Genomic DNA, 16,801 nt, shown 5'->3' on the forward strand with positions numbered 1-16,801 from the left:
AAGATAAATAATACTTTTTGAAATATTTTGAATAATTAGTTTGAATAATTATTCAAATGAATGCAGAAACATCCATAATGAACAAAGTATCAAAATCTTAAATAAAGGCAAGATCCAACTGTGCATTTTCATGACTCTGCGTCATTCAGCTCACCCTAATTCTGCCCCTGGGATCTGCAGATCTGTGCAACCACTCAGTGGGCACACTTGGCCGGAAGGGTGACATTGGAGAAAACAGCGCCCTCTTCTGACTGGCAGTGAACGCTGCTCCTTTTCTGAGGCACCAAGTTCACCTTTCTTGCCCCTTGAAGCAGCATCCCCATGGTAGAAGAGTCTCTTCGGGCACCACAATGCTTTTCGCCCTGACCCCTTAATGAGGCATCTAGATTAAAAGGTTACAGGCAGGTCAAATGATGCCGTTGGCCCCCCGGCCCACCACTTCCCACTGGCCTCTGCCCTGCGCTGGATCGGTTGCCTTTCTCGTCACCATCTGTGCAGACATGCCCAGTGACCTGTCTCCACTTCTAGGGAAGATTCTAAAGCTGCCCATGAATAGAAAGTAAGCCTTTCAGGCTCACCACGTAAAGGGACGGTGAAGAAACAGGACCAAGAGGCTGCTCACAGCTGCTACTAGCGAGCAGGGAGCTGGCTACTTCTGTAACTGCACAGTTTCTTTCTTTTTTTTTTTTTGGTTGCACCATGCGGGATCTTAGTTCCCCCACCAGGGATCGAACCTGCACCCCCTGCAGTGGAAGTGAGGAGTCTTAACCACTGGACCGCTAGGGAAGTCCCCTCTTATTCTTCTTTTAAATGTGTGGTAGCTCTTAGCTACGTTTTATTTATTTTGAAATAATTTCAAACATGAATGGAAGTTGCAAAAATAGCCCCCACACTCACATATCCTTCATCCAGATTCACCAATGAAGCACAGGATAATTATAATTATAAAATATTATAGCAATTATAAAACTAGAAAGTTTAGCAATTATATATTAGCTAATCTACAGACCTTATTCAAATTTTACCGGTTATTCTAATAATGTCCTTTATAGCAATATTTTCTTTCTGATTCAGAAGCCAATCCAAGATTATGCATTGTTCTTAGCAGTCTTGTCTCCTTGGTCTCCTCTACTCATTTAATTAATTATTTATTTATTTATGGCTGCGTTGGGTCTTCATTGCTGCATGCAGGCTTTCTCTAGTTGCGGTGAGCGGGGGCTACTCTTCCTTGCGGTGCGCAGGCTTCTCATTGCAGTGGCTTCTCTTGTTGCGGAGCACGGGCTCTAGGTGTGCGGGCTTCAGTAGTTGTGGCACGTGGGCTTAGTAACTGTGGCTCGCGGGCCCTAGAGCACAGACTTGGTAGTTGTGGTGCCCGGGCTTAGTTGCTTCGCGGCACGTGGGATCTTCCCGGACCAGGGATGGAACCCGTGTCCCCTGCAGTGGCAGGCGGATTCTTAACCACCGCGCCCAGGGAAGCCCGGTCTCCTCTACTCTTTGTCTTTCATATCCTCGACATTTTTGAAGTGTACAGGCCAGTTATCTCAATTTAAGTTTGTCTGAGGTTTCCTCATGATTACATTCACATGATGCATTTTTGGCATGAATACTAATTTATGTGTCACATGGAATTTCTTTTTCTGTTTTTTTAAAATTAATTAATTAATTAATTTTTGGCTGCACTGGGTCTTCATTGCCGCGTGTGGGCTTTCTCTACTTGCAGCAAGCGGGGGCTGCTCTTCATTGGGGTGTGTGAGCTTCTCATTGTGGTGGCTTCTCTTGTGGCAGAGCACAGGCTCTAGGCACACGGGCTTCAGTAGTTGTGGCACACGGGCTCAGTAGTTGTGGCTTGTGGGCTCTAGAGCGCAGGCTTATTAGCTGTAGTGCACGGGCTTAGTTGCTCTGCAGCATGTGGGATCTTCCCTGACCAGGGCTCGAACCCATGTCCCCTGCATTGGCAGACGGATTCTTAACCACTGTGCCACCAGGGAAGTCCCACCATGGAATTTCTTAAGTGAGCTTTTTCTAGTGTTCACAGGGCAGCCGGGTAATTCTGAGACACAGGAAGCAGATTGATTTAAAAGCCCTTAATAACAGCTAACATTTATTGAGTGCTTGCTGTTTGACACTCCTCTCTGCATTTGTTGACTTGGGGCTATTCTCCCCTTGGAACAATGTTGTATGCGATACTTATGTCGGATCAACAATAATAGCAGCTACAGACCCTGTTAGGGTATTGAGGCTATTAAGCTGTATTAGGCCCCATATTATACATACTGTTCATATGTACTAGGTTTTTAAAGCCTCCCTACCATCAAGTATTACTACTGTCCTCATTTTACGGAAGAGGAAATGGAGCCTCAGAGAAGGTGATTCACTTGCCACAAGTCTCCCAACAAGTAAGAGGCACAACCAAGACTGTTCGATACAAGAGTTCAAGCACCTGCTCAGTCTTCTGTACCCTGTCTTCTCTGGCGTGTAGCAGCGACAAGGCCCCATCAGTGTTCCATCTCAGAACACCGAGAACAATCCATGTCCCCATCCCCCAGACTCCCTGCAAATGGGTTGCTTTCTCCCTGTATTCCGAAACCTCCTTCTTACCCCGCACAGAAGGCACATGAGAGCTTGGGAGACACCCCAGGCTGTGAGTAGGGGACCTCAGTAAGTTGTGTGGTGTTCTCTAGGGGCCGCCACCCCTTCTGGGTCATCATGCATTGGGCAATTATTTACAAACCATTGAAAATCACGTCAGTCCCAAAGACAGGGTGAGGAGGGTAGTTATGAGCAGAAGGTGTCAATGTTTAACCAAACTGTGATTCACGAATGAGTCTCAAGGCAGGAATCCCATTTCAGGATGGAATTTCCCCTCCACAGACAGAACCTGCTCCAAAGTCGTCCCCAAACTGGATTTAGATGCAGGCCAGTGTCCTTCATAATACATGACCTTAAGAAATCAGCCTACTAAGTGTGCAGGGGGTACAACAATGAATAAGACCGCTTCTGCCCTTGGGGACTCAAAAATAGAGAGGTAATTGGACTTACCTTTGGTTTCAGTGAGTTTTCTGTGCCTCTGAGCTATCATTCTACATACTGTGGCCACAAAATGTCATGATTTTGAATTACCAATGTAAATCTGGGATTCAAACCTTCTTGAGCCCCACTGGCCACCATTTTATCTGGCCTATCATGACTTCTCTGACTGCAGAGTCAGGGAGGGTGGTCAATGGTCCTGGTTTGTCGAAGATTTGGGGGGGGGGTGTTCAGTGTAAAGACAGGGAAAGTCCCAAGTAAATCAGGATGATTGGTCACCCTGCTGTTGGGAACAGGGGCGGCAGGGGGGAAGGGGTAGGTGGGAGAGGAATAATGGTAGCCAACACTTACTTTGTTAAGAATTTGGTAACACTGAGAACAAATATATGAATTAAGTACTTTATTACCCCTGTTTTGTAGAGGTGTAAACTGGGACCCAGAGAGAGTAAGTAACTTGTCAGAAATGCATATTTAGTAAATGGCAGTCAGGCTTTCCAGAGAGCAGTCTGTGTTCCCAGCCATTACTCTGCACTGCCTCAGAGGTCTCATGTGAAAATGATGCAGATAAAGTCTCAATACTATATTTGAAGACTTGGCAGGTTCTGTGAAGCTCAAGAAAAGACAATATATGTCTGAATGCCCATAAGTTACTGCTCAAATCACAAGTTCCTACTGGGGAATAAAGAGCACTAATTTTTTTTTAAAGCATAAATAATGTGTATAATTCCCGAACACCTGTACAGAAAGAAAAAGAATAAAAAATTATCGTCAAAAAAAAAAGCCAAGAGAGGAGAAAAAACAACCAAACAAAAAAACAGATCAGGTACAGCAAACACAGTACAGAGAAAACACAGTAAGATGGTAGATTTAAACTCAAGTATAACAGTAATTACATTAATCATAACGGACAAAGTATTTGAGTTAAGTACGAAGATTGACAGACTGATTTTAAAAAATGATGCTATTTAAAAAGGACATATCTAAAATATGAAGATACAAAAAAGTCACAAGCTGGAGAAAAATACATGACGAGCGATTAACCAAAAGGAGGCTCCTACAGCTATAAGAATATAAAACAGACTCTAAGACAAAAAAAGGATTCCTGGAAATAAGGTGACTCCACAATCATCAAAGGCTCGAGTCACGAGGAAAATGTAGTTTTCAGCTTGTCTGGAAGGGATGAGCGGTCTGCTCAAGTCAGCCACGGAGGTGACAGGCCGCCATATTACCTGACCCCTCCCTAGCGCCTCCGGCTGAACACTGTGCTGGCTCCAGAGGCCTGATGGCGGCCGGCCATACCCCCGCCCACTGCTGGCGGCCGGCCACGCCCCGCCCCCTGCTGGCAGCGCACAGGGGCTCCCTCTGCCTGGAGCCTACTTCTCCCTTGCCTTCGCAAGGCTAATTCCACAGGTCCTTTGAGAGCAGCCGCCAAGGTCACTTCTTGGGCTTCCCTCTGCCCCAGGCGAATCCCGTGGCCGCCGGGCCTGCCCTCAGTCCCCTCTCTCAACTCCCAGGGCTGCCTTTGACCCGTGTATCCTCGGTGCCTAACCGGTACCTGGTATATATAAACAAGGGTGCGTGAGGGTTGTTAGTTTTGAAAGGGTAATTCATGAACACTGCCACATTTTAACAGGAAATTATCATTTTAACCTTTAATTCGCCAAGAGGGTCAGTCTGGGCACAGCTGAAGACATCCAGCCTGGTATGCACGGGAACACTGGCCAACCTTCCTCAGAAAGGCCCCGCCAGGCAGAATTCCCTTCTCTCACCCCTGCACCCCTCACATCAGTCTTGAAGCCCCAACTCACTGCTCCCTTCTCTCACCCCTGCACCCCTCACATCAGTCTTGAAGCCCCAACTCACTGCACCGCAAACTATCCATGGGAGCAAAGGCCCTGCCCAACGCTGGAGAAAAAGGGAAACAAGTTTCCCTGGTTTAAAATAACTCAACTCCTACACGAGAGGAGGAGATGGAAAATCTTTCCAAGCCCCTAGGTAGGAATGGAGACTCCCTGAAGTGGATTTGTAATGACACATTTAAGGGAGGGAAGTGTCAACAGCAGAAAGTAGCCAAACTGAAAAAACAAAACCTGCCAGTAAGTGCCCAGCATCCTCTGAGGAAAGAAACAGAGACTTAGGAGCTCACAGGCTTCAGTGCAACATCACCTCCTCCCTCTGCTCTGAATTCACCCTCATCTACAGCCTTCTAATTACGAGGTATCACCCTGGATACCCAGCAGGGAACGCCCAGAATATGGGTTGAGTATGTCACCACCCATGGGAAAGGGACCCCTCTGTTGCACAGTTTTAAAATGTCTTGCATGTTATATCCTTTCCACTTTCAGCGCATCCCTGAGTGGGGTCATCCACAGCCTATCAATCATTCCCCAGGGACTGGGCCACACACACCCACTGCACCCAGGGCGCGGCAAGGGACTTAACTGCTCCTGCGTCCAAGGAGCGGCTGATAAGTGACCCTTTGCGAGTAAACAATAACTACTCTTAGGGCCCAGGAATCTAGAATCCCTGTCTCTTGAGCAATTCTCAGGCTAAACCCTGAGGCACTAGAGTATGCTGACCAGGGAAATGGGTGTAGGGCCATCCCACCCAGCTTCAAATCCTGGCTCTGCACCAACCAGCAGTGCAACCTGGTCCCAAGAAGAGGCACTGATAAATACCTACACCAGAGGCAGCACAGAACCCCACACACACAGTAAGCACTGAGCATTCACTCTGGTGGGTTGGAATGGTAAGAAATAACAGGACTACTTACAGAAAATACACCACTCTAAAAAGTGACAGTGGACTAGGTGAAAAGCATAAGCTGGTTGTCAGAGAAGAGGATTCACCTTTCAAACACCCCCAATTCTGTCTAGTTTCTCCGTTTCCACTACCCCAGACAAAACCTCCTCCGCCTCTCGTCTGCACCCCTGCAGTCGCCCATTCTCTACTGAGCAGCCAGAGGGTCTCTGAAAAACCCAACCCCCTTTCCTAACACAACAGCTTCCCAGTCTGATGGACCTCTGGCCCCTCCATGTCTGTCTGCTCCCCTCCCCTCCCCAACAAGCCGGGCCGCACAGGCCTTCCTTCCCTGCTACAAAGGCACCGACCCTCCCCCACCTCGTGGCCTTGGCAATGGCTCCCCCGCCCCGCCCCCCCACAGGCTCATGCACCTGCTTTTCCCACGGCTGGCCTACTCTGGTAACTCAGACCTGCAAACGTCACCTCCTCCGTGGGAACTTCCCCAAACACCCAGTCTTTCACATCAACCAATGTTAATCCCCATGTACGACACGACAACGACGTCTCCTGTTCACTTGTAAGTAGTTTCTCCATCATTTAGGTGGCATCTGCCTTCCTCCACCAGAGTGCAAACTCCCCAAAGCATGGATCCTGTCAGTCTCGTTCACCACCGCATGCCTGGACCTTGAAGGGGGCCCGGCACATAGTGGGTGCTCCATAAATACCCAGACGGCAGCTGTCCGGACCCTGGTGGCCATCCTCACGGCCAGTTTTGTGCGCCCTGAGGTGGGTGGCAGGACCCGACAGCTCCCGGATCTGTAGCCAGAGGCGCTCGGTCCTGGCTCTTGACCGTGCGGTGCCCACTCTGGGTGCTTTGGCTGACGACCCTTGGGCAGACGAGGTCGGCGCACTCCAGCTCAGGTCCCCACAAGGGCATTACATTTTTTTTTTTTTAATTTTTCAAAAATTTATTTATTTATTTTTGGCTGCGTTGGGTCTTCGTTTCCGCACGCAGGCTTTCTCTAGTTGCAGTGACGGGGGCTACTCTTCGTTGCAGTGCCTGGGCTTCTCATTGCGGTGGCTTCTCTTGTTGTGGAGCACGGGCTCTAGGCACGTGGGCTTCAGTAGTTGTGTCTCACGGGCTCTAGGACGCAGGCTCAGTAGTTGTGGTGCACGGGCTTAGTTGCTCTGCGGCATGTGGGGTCTTCCAGGACCAGGGCTCGAACCTGTGTCCCCTGCATTAGCATGAGGATTCTTAACCACTGCGCCACCAGGGAAACCTAAGAGCATTAAATTTTTTAAAAAGTAAAAAGAAACCATATTTGAAATTAATTCTCAGATTGGGAGCAGACTTCTCTGGAAGCAGAAGTCAGTGGAAGTTGTGTTTCCATGGAGACCCAATCACATGCAACCAGGCTGTGATCACATGGAGCCACAATGATGGGGAGCTGCCATCACTAAGATGAGGTGCATTTCTTTTTTTTTAACTTTAATTTGCATTTATTTCATGCTGAATTAATTCCTAGGCCATGAGTTTTTGTTTCTTCGGTTTCTTCTGGGATGTCTTTTCCTTCTGGGCAGCCTCCTCTTCTGGTTTAGGACCAATCTGTTCTTTTTCAGTGAGGGTCATCTCAGTGTGGTGGGGAGAGCTCACGCACGGGTTAATCCGCCCATGAGTTTGCTAAGTCCTGTACCGTATCTTGGGGGCTTTGTTCACCTGGATGTGCTCAATGACCAGAGAATCTACATCTAAACCCTTGAGTTCAGTGTTACACTCGGCATTTTTAATCACGTGCAGTAAAAATTCACCACTGTTTTTGAGCCGTTGACCCTGCATCCAGCCCCTCTGTTTCGCCCGGGCACACCTACCAACGCTACCATTGTACCAACAGAATGGCCCACAAGGCTCTGTAAAGTGAACATCCTTCAGATACTTGGTGGATTTGGGGATATGCACACCCTTATTGGCCCGAGCAGTTTCACGAATGTTCTGAGAGTGAACACAAATGTTTGAACCTCTTGATATGCATGATTTTATGGGGTTTTCTGGGTCAAGTGAATAGCGAACCTTTTTCAGAGGTCACCTCAGACCGCTTATGAGAAGAGAAATGAGGTGTGTTTCGTAAGGAAAAGACCCCAATGCCCATTCTGTTGTTCCGAACTTTGGGGAATCTCCATGGCAGCCTGCAAAATGTAAGTCTTGTACAAGGTCCTAGGAGGTAGTCATTGAGCACCATGTGATACAGCAGTTAGGAGCATGGATTCAGGAGACAAGTGTCTACCCCACCAATTGCTGGCTATGTGATCTTGGGCAAGTTACCTAACATCTAAGCCCTGTTTCCTCATCTGTTACATGGTGGAAGTAATAACACCCACACTCATGGCTGCTGTGAAGATGAAAGCAAATGGGCTAATGCATGAAAAACACAATGTCCAGGACAGAGTGTAGGCAGTGAAGACATGTCCACTAGCCACTGATTGCCATAGGCCCACCCTATGGATTTAAATGAAAACAGTCCATTTGAGAACTAACACTAAGGAGTGGATGACAATCCATGCCCTACAACTGCCTTCTCCTCCTGGCTTTGCCTGCCGCACCCCCGGTGTCCGTCCCGTTTCTGACTCTTTGGCCTGTTCCTGCCACTCATGCTGCTTCATTCCTCCTGCTCCTGGCCCTGTTGGGTACCCCGTACTACCAGTCCCCAGACCCCCAACCCAGGCACCAGAACTACTGCTTGAAGGGTGACCAGACTATGATCCATCCATATAGATGTGTGACCTGGCTCCCTGCATGACCTCAGCAGCTCAGAGAAGAGACAACGTGGGAAGAAATGAGGATGCACTAGCCTGTTGATAAATTAGATCAGGAAGCGTCATGATTTAGGTGACATAATGTGATGCACATCTTTGAGAGTTTCATTACAATGTTCATGTTTAAGTGGCCTAAAGGCCCCAGCAGAGACAGCTAAGAGGGAGAGGTCTTGGTACAATGACCTGGGTGAAATGGATGCTAAAGTGAAGCCTATGAGGCACCCAGCAAGAAGCCTTGGAGAGATGTGTTCTCTTAGCAAGAAGAACTCTTGCCCTACATTCACACACGCACATGCACACACCTGCTGGCAACCTTCACCCATTGATTCCTGGCCTGCATTTGGGGTCTTCATACTCTCTTTTCCATAACTAACCTTTGACTATTCAAAGACAGTTTTCCGGCCCCTCTAAGGACTGGATGTGCCCCGTGAATGCTTGGTTTGGCTTGATCATCTCTGTAGACGCATGAGGTTGGTACCATTATCAATTCTTCATCGTCATCCCCTGTCTCTACGTGAAGAAACTCAGGTTTACAGAGACAGCCAATGAGTGGTAGAGCTGGGCTTCATGAAGCCAGAGATCACCATCTTCACCTGAGGTACGTTCAAGTGACTCAAACACCTGGAGCTTGTGTTTCCACATCTGCACCACCATCTGTGTGTTCTTGCCAGCTCAGCATCCGCTGGTCACAATTTAGTACCTACATCCCTAGTTTCCCTGGGATGCTATATCTCCCCTAACCTAGCCATGTAGCTCAGGAGAGGTAGGAAAGGATTTCTTAAACAAGATATAAAAAGCACCAAATACAAAGGATAATTTAACTAAATTAAAATTAACGTTTGTTTATCCCAAAGTACTAAAGAAAGGGAAAAGATAAGTCACAAACTGGGAGAAGATATTTACAACACATGTTAACTACAAAGCATTAAGACATGGACAGAAAAATGAGGAAATGATATGAACAGGTGTTTCACAGACACAGAAACAGGAATGGCAAATAAATACATGAAAAATTGCTCAAGCCCATTAATCATGGCCATGAAGATTAAGATCTCAGTGAGATACCATTTTACCCACTAGATTGAAAAAGCCTTGTTGTGCCAAGTGTTGGAAAGATCCTAAAAATATTCTCTTATACTGTCTTCTAAAAATTTAATTTTGCCTTTTATGTTAAAGTCTTTCATCTATCTTGAATTAATGGGGGAGGGGAGTGAGAATCGTTAAATTCCACATTCTTCTATATGAATAATTAATTGTTCTAGCACTTTTTACTGAATTGTCCTCCTTTCCCTGCTGATCTGAAATGTCAGCTTTGTCATAAACCAAGTTTCCCTGTGTGCATGGGTGTGTTTCTGTTTCATTAGTGTTTTAATCTACCCCTACATGAATAGATACTCTCTTAATAACTATACATTTTTAATAAGCTTGATGCTACCTTTCCTTCTTCTTTGGGAGTATTTTGGCTTTTCTTGACCCTTTGCTCTTCCAAGGAATCTTAGAATCAGTTCATCTTCCTTGAAAAGCCCCGTTGAGATTTTGGTCAGAATTGCTTCTGATTTTGAAGGACGTATTCCTAACTTTTCATTATTGAGGATCATACTTGCTCAAACTGTAGGTCTTTGGTAAATGCCTTTTAACTGGTTAAGGAAGTTCTCTTAGTTCCCTAAGAGTTATTACCATAAGGGACTATTGAATTTTATTTTAAAATTTTGCAACTATTTAGATGATATTATAGTTTTTCTTTAATATATTGATGAGGTTAACTACAAGAATATTTTTCTTATCTTGGTTATGAAGTATCAACCTTTTTATATATTGCTGGACTCAATTTACTAATATTTTACTTAGGATTTTTACTTCTTTGTTTTTGATTTATTTATGAGTAATATTGGTCTGATGATTTTGGTACAGAATTTACATTGGCATTGTAGAGTGAGTTGGGAATATGTCCTTTCTTTCTATTTTCCAGAGGAACCTATGAGAGAGTAGAATGATCTATTCCTTGAAAGTTTAGATGTGCTTCTAAACTTTTGTAATGTTTCTGGACTTAAAGTTTTCCTTTGGTTAAAGATTTCATCAATATCTTTAGTAATTATAAGATACGTTTTCTATAGTTTAGAACTGACATTTTGCTGATGAATTGAACTCTTTATCATTATGCAGTGATCCTCTCCATCCTTAATAATATTTTTTGTTAGTCTATGTTATCTAATATTAATTTAGCTACACTAGCTTTCTTTCGGACAGTATTTGTCAGGTATATAATTTTCCGTACTTTTACTTTCAACCTTTCCGGATTCCTGGGTTTTGGGAGTACCTCTTGAAACAGTGCCTCAGATTTTTTAACATTCAATTTGACAACTTCTGATTTTTAACTGAGGCATTTAGCTAGTTTACATTTATTGTGATAGTATATCTGGACTTATTTTTACTATCTTTTTTGGGGGGGAAAGTGTCACTTTTTAATATACTTCTTTTGGGTTGATTGGTGTTTGTTTTTTTATTGGCTTATGTCATTTCCCTCCTATTGGTTCAAAAGATATATATGCATGTATGTTTGTACGTACATATATATGTGTCTTATTTGTATTATTTTAGTAAATACCATTGACTTTTTACCACACATATTTAACAAAGGCCAAAGTTATTATACTAATTCACTTCTCACACAAATGCAAAGGCATTAGGACAATTTAACTCCATTCACCTCTTTTCTAATTTATTGTTCCCAGCATTTTAGTTCTGACCTTGTATTAAACCTATAAATTTTATATTATTATTGTCACCATGATTGTTTTCTACTGACAGTTTTGTTTAGATTCACCATATTTACCGATTTCTTCACTCACTATTCCGGTTTTCATTTCAGTTCTTGAGTCATGCTTCTTCTTTCTGAAGTATATCTTAGAAGTTCAGTTAGTCAAGTCTTCCAGTTGTAAAATCACTTTGTTTTAATCCGTATTTCACCCTCATTCTTTTCTTTTTTCTTTTTAATATTTGGCTTGTATTTAGGATCTGTTCTTACAAAGACAACATGAGTCTTTACACAGCAAGATCTCAAAGTCTGGCAAGATGCCTGCACTGTGAGAGGTACGTAGGGACTGAGACTGTTCTCGAACCAGTGGAATCATCTCTACAAGCCCACACTCATCCTGGAGTATATTCTCAGACTAATTTTTCTTTTTCATCCTTAATTATTTCAGTATTTACCTCTCAAAGATAGACATAAATGAAAAGAACAATAATAACATAGCAAACATATCAAAACACAATACCATGATCATATCTAAATTATTTTTAAAACCAGGAATCTGCTTTTTTTTTTTTTTTTGACAAACATTATATATTTTACTTATTGGAGGTATCTAAAGGTAGTCACATTCATAGAGACAGAGAGTAAAATGTTGGCTACCAGTGGTGGAGGTAAGGGGGAAACAGGGAATTATTGTTTAGGGGTATAGAGTTCCAGGTTTGCAAGATGAAAAACTTCTCTCAGACTCATTTTTTCTGCACCCTGCAGCCTGTGGGATCGTCCCTGACCAGGGATTGAACCACACCCCCTGCAGTGGAAATGTGGAGTCTTAACCACTGGACCACCAGGGAACTCCCTCTTAAGATGGAGAGTATCCAATTCCCAGGTCTTTGAAGATATTATTCTACTATCCTTTAGCTTCCAATGTTGCCATTGAGAAATCTGCTAACTATCTGATTCCTTCTTTTGTGAGTAATGTTTTTTTAATATCTAGCTGCTTTTGAGACCTTTTGTTTTTAGTGTTCTGCAGTTTCACTACAATGTTTCTTGGTGTGGATTTCCTATTATTTATCCTGCTTTATATGTTATGTTTCCTACATCTATGGAGTCATGTTTTTTTTCTGCTCTGGAAATTCTCAGCCATTATTCCTTCAAAATGTGGCCTCTCCTTCCTTCTTCTTTGATGTTGATTAAATGGATTTTTAGATCTTCTCAGTCTATCCTGCATATTCTATATCTTTTTTCCTGTTTTCCATATCATATCACTCTGTGCTAATATGTCTGAGTAATTTCCTCAGATATGTCTTCCAAATCACCATATTTGGTTAATCATGATCTATGAGAATACTGGGTGGTCTCTTATGGAGAGCATCCTTATTTGTGCTTGGAGTGAAGGAACGCTACCCACCTGAGGCTGCTCTAGCCATTTGAGGGTCCTGATAACTATGGGACTCTCACATGCAGCTTCTTCAACTTAGAGCTGAAGGCTTAGTCTCCCAATATCGTTTACGGGTCTGCTATACATATCTGGTCTTGGGACAACCATGCATTTCACATTTATTTACTGCTCACTGCCCCCTACTCTTATTTTAACACGCTTTCAGCCAAGCAACCCACGACAAAGTCTATTTTATCCAAGATAGAGGTGTTTTGAGAAGAAGGGTGTTTCAGAATATCTGGTCCAAAAAAGAAAATAAAAAGAATATCTGGTCCATGGTATGCTGAGATACCATTTGAATTTTAAAAGCCTAAAGATGAGACTGTTAAATTTCACCATGTTTTTGGCATATTCCAAATTATTGAAACAATTTTGAACCCTGATTTTCTTCCCAGCTTTGTTTGATTTAAAATTTGATGACAAGATCAGATTTCTGTTTATCTAAATTCTCTTTGTTTTTAACGTCATGGACATAGAATTGGAGAATTTCCATTAGAAAATGGCTTCCAGTCTGATATTGTCAGATTAAAGAAAGTTGGGCCACTGTTGTTTAACCTTCTACGAATCCACTGAGCTGTGATGTTATACAGTCTAGATTCCTTCGTCTTGCCCATAAACAGGTAATAAAATGTTTTGTCCAAAGCCTACTACGGTCTGTATACAGTTCCTACAGCAGTCTTCAGATCTACTTATGCTAACTGTTGAAAAATCCTTCCTTTGGAGTAATTATGCATGCTGAACCCATGTGAGCTCTTGGTAGTTACCTATTTTGTTTCGGTTTAATAATCATGCTCAGAACTTTGCTAGAAATCAACACCATCCCTCTTGGTCTCTAGATTCCTATATCAATCTCTCTCCCTATTTGAAGTGGGACCCTAACTCTAATTAGAGTCTTGTGGCATGACTTCTCGAAGATCACTTTATAAGTCTCTGAAGTCATACCCAAATATCCTTTTGGTTCCCTGGGCAATAATTTCTTTTGATCTGGTAACTGGTACTAATTTTTTAGGTTGTTGGGTGTTCTTTCCATGTCTTTTCTTCCTATCCTGGACTTGGTTTCCCTCTTCGTGATGTTCTAACCTGACCAAATGGAGGCTCTTTCTGTGTGATGAAGATGAAGTAAACAGGAACCTGGTGGTTTTGCTTTCCCTTTGCCATCTGTTAGCATTACATATGCTCAGTTCCTTTTTTAAATTCGTCTTCTTGATCCAAATCTGAATTTAAATTAAACTTTTTCTGTCTTTGGCATTCCAGTCTCAACCATTCTGAGTATTAGTCGCTCTTGCTGCTTGTTAAAAGTTCAGGTTAATCTTTTGGAAAATTTCCATTATCTTCTAACTTGGAAAATACTTGTACAGTGTTGGGGAGGAAGAAAATTTCCTCTACCCTTGTAAATTCTTTTGGCTGGTCTAAGAATTAAACTGACATGAGACACATGAACAGATGAAAATCAAACAGAAGTTTAATAATGTGTATATAAGGGAGAGACCCAGGAGAACTGAGTAACTTGCCAACATGGCCCAAACCCTCACCTTAAATATCATCTTTGGCTAAAGACAGAAAAGGATGTTTGAGGTTAGTGGTTTGGGACTTTACAGGGGAGAAGGCAAGTCACATGAAGATGGAAAAGCAAATGTTTGGTAAATAAGTGTTTGCTGGGCCAGGCAGAGACAGTGGACACAGAGTGAACTCTGCTCTCTAGGCCCTGCTGGGGTTTCCCCCACCATGCCTACTCCATATTCTTTGCAGATATGTCTGATGATAACTCTATCCTGGGAGCAGCCCTTTTATCTAAATTGTTTAGGCAGCTAAGGGGGAGGTAAAAAGAAAGATTTCCTGAGTCTTCTGTTTCTTAAAAGTAAGGAGCCTAAATTAATCCTCATGCCAAAGAGACATATTTTGAGGTGGCAAATTTTGCTCCCCTGCAGCAGTCACATTGCTCTCCCAAAGGCTTCCCTTTCCCTCCCATCCACGATCTTCTCTGACCTAGGACTGTGCTCAACCGGCATTTTCAACAAATGAATCAGTAGTGTAAGAACTGTCGTTTTAGAGCCTCCTGATTATTGAGTCCTTCTTCCCATGATCATATGCTACATTTTGACATATGTTGCCTTGTTGTCTCATGATATATTTTTACTTCTTAACTCTTGCTTTGATGTTCTGTTTTGGGGGTGTGTAATAATTCAGCCTGTAATTTAGACTAGAGTCAAATGTATCTCCCATAACTTGATCCTACGCATCAACAGAGGCTTGACAATTATTTAATTCACAAATAGATGTATAAGCAGTATTTTGAATTTTTTGTAAAGAAGATGCTTTTTTGCCTAAAAATGTTAGTATTTCATAGATTTGTAGATATAAGCTGCAAGGTGAGCTTTGCCATATCTTTCATAATTAATTCCATTACTAGTTATGGCAGTAGGCATCTCAGTGGTTAGAACATAGATTTTGTGTTCATACACAGCTTGGTTTGGATTCTGGCAGTATCAGCTGTGTGATCTTGGGTAGCTTAACCTCTTTGAGCCTCAGTTTCCTCATCTGTAAAATGGGGCTAATAATAGTACCCACTTCATAGAGTTGTTGGGATGATTCATTGAGATAATATATGTAAAGCACTGAGCACAAAGTGAGACACACAGGAAGAGCTCAACACATGGTAGCTAATATTTGCCTGCTCTGTGCCACTCATCATGTTGGCCCCTGGGGAGATGGAGGTGGAAAAGGAGTTCACAACTCAGTGGAGTCAAGAGTCACTGAAATGAGTAAATATAGCTTCATGTACAATGTGATACAAGGGTATGGATGATGGAACAGTTAATTTTTTTTAATAGTGTGGTTTTTAAATAAATTTATCTTATTTATTTATTTTTGGCTGCATTGCTGCGCACGGGCTTTCTCTAGTCGCAGCGAGCAGGGGCTACTCTTCCTTGTGGTGCGTGGGCTTCTCATCGCGGTGGCTTCTCTTGTTGTGGAGCTTGGGCTCTAGGTGTGCAGGCTTCCGTAGTTGTGGCACGCAGGCTCAGTAGTTGAGGCTCGTGGGCTTTAGAGCACAGGCTCAGTAGTTGCGGTGCACGGGCTTAGTTGCTCCGTGGCACGTGGGATCTTCCTGGACCAGGGCTCGAACCCGTGTCCCCTGCGTTGGCAGGCGGATTCTTAACCACTGCACCACCAGGGAAGCCCCAGAACAGTTAATTTTGCATAGGTAATCAGGGAAGACTGCTTCAAGGTGGTGACATCTGAATAACCTATTGGGCAGGGGGCTCAGTGGTTGGCTCAGAATTGCCATGCAGTAAATTTTTGGAGAATGGATTGTGGAAATGGCTCATAGGCCCAGGGATGCTGCCCAGCTGGCATCTGTGGACATGTGGTATCATGTATTTTTCATTTTTCTCCTATGTATATTTCCGTATACTATTGACTTTTTAAAAATTTTATTTATTTATTTATTTTGGCTGCATTGGGTCTTCGTTGTTGCACGTGGGCTTTTCTCAAGTTGCGGTGAGCGAGGGCTACTCTTCGTTGTGGTGCACAGGCTTCTCACTGCGGTGGCTTCTCTTGTTGCGGAGCATGGGCTCTAGGCGCACAGGCTTCAGTAGTTGTGGCACGCGGGCTCAGTAGTTGTGGCTTGCGGGCTCTAGAGCGCAGGCTCAGTAGTTGTGGCACACGGGCTTACTTGCTCCGCGGCATGTGGGATCTTCCTGGACCAGGGCTCAAACCCGTGTCTCCCGCATTGGTAGGCGGATTCTTAACCACTGTGCCACCAGGGAAGCCCTCCATATACTATAGCATTTAAGTCTCAGCCATGTTGCGTTTGTACTTGGCCTTTGTACTTATTGTTACTCATAATTCCATCAGAGCTTGTGTATAATCCTTGATTCAATAGTTACTAATATTTTCTTATTATTAAAAGACTCTAAGTCCTTTGAGGCAAGATGTGTTCACCAGAGTGTACCTGGAATGTAGTAGGTCCTTGGTAATATTCGATGAATGAATGAATGAATGAATGAACTTCTTTGACTACTGGCCCCACC

At 43.6% G+C, this 16,801-nt stretch overlaps 1 protein-coding gene across 4 annotated transcripts in view; it reads left to right on the forward strand.

The window, feature by feature from the left end:
* Positions 1-16,801, forward strand: part of ABHD6 (abhydrolase domain containing 6, acylglycerol lipase) — an 89,045-nt gene that overhangs the window by 16,284 nt on the left and 55,960 nt on the right. For 2 of the 4 annotated variants that reach the window (XM_089918145.1, XM_022572745.3), the window contains exon 2: positions 7,109-7,236. The exons of 1 other annotated variant lie outside the window; for it this stretch is intronic. The gene's annotated coding sequence lies outside the window, so the exon portion shown is untranslated. One more of the 4 variants, XM_022572741.2, reaches the window with a different exon arrangement.

Source organism: Delphinapterus leucas, chromosome 10, assembly GCF_059928025.1.
Source record: "Delphinapterus leucas isolate spDelLeu-1000000601 "Yukka" chromosome 10, BTC_Dleu_Yukka2, whole genome shotgun sequence".
Lineage (NCBI taxonomy): Eukaryota > Metazoa > Chordata > Mammalia > Artiodactyla > Monodontidae > Delphinapterus > Delphinapterus leucas.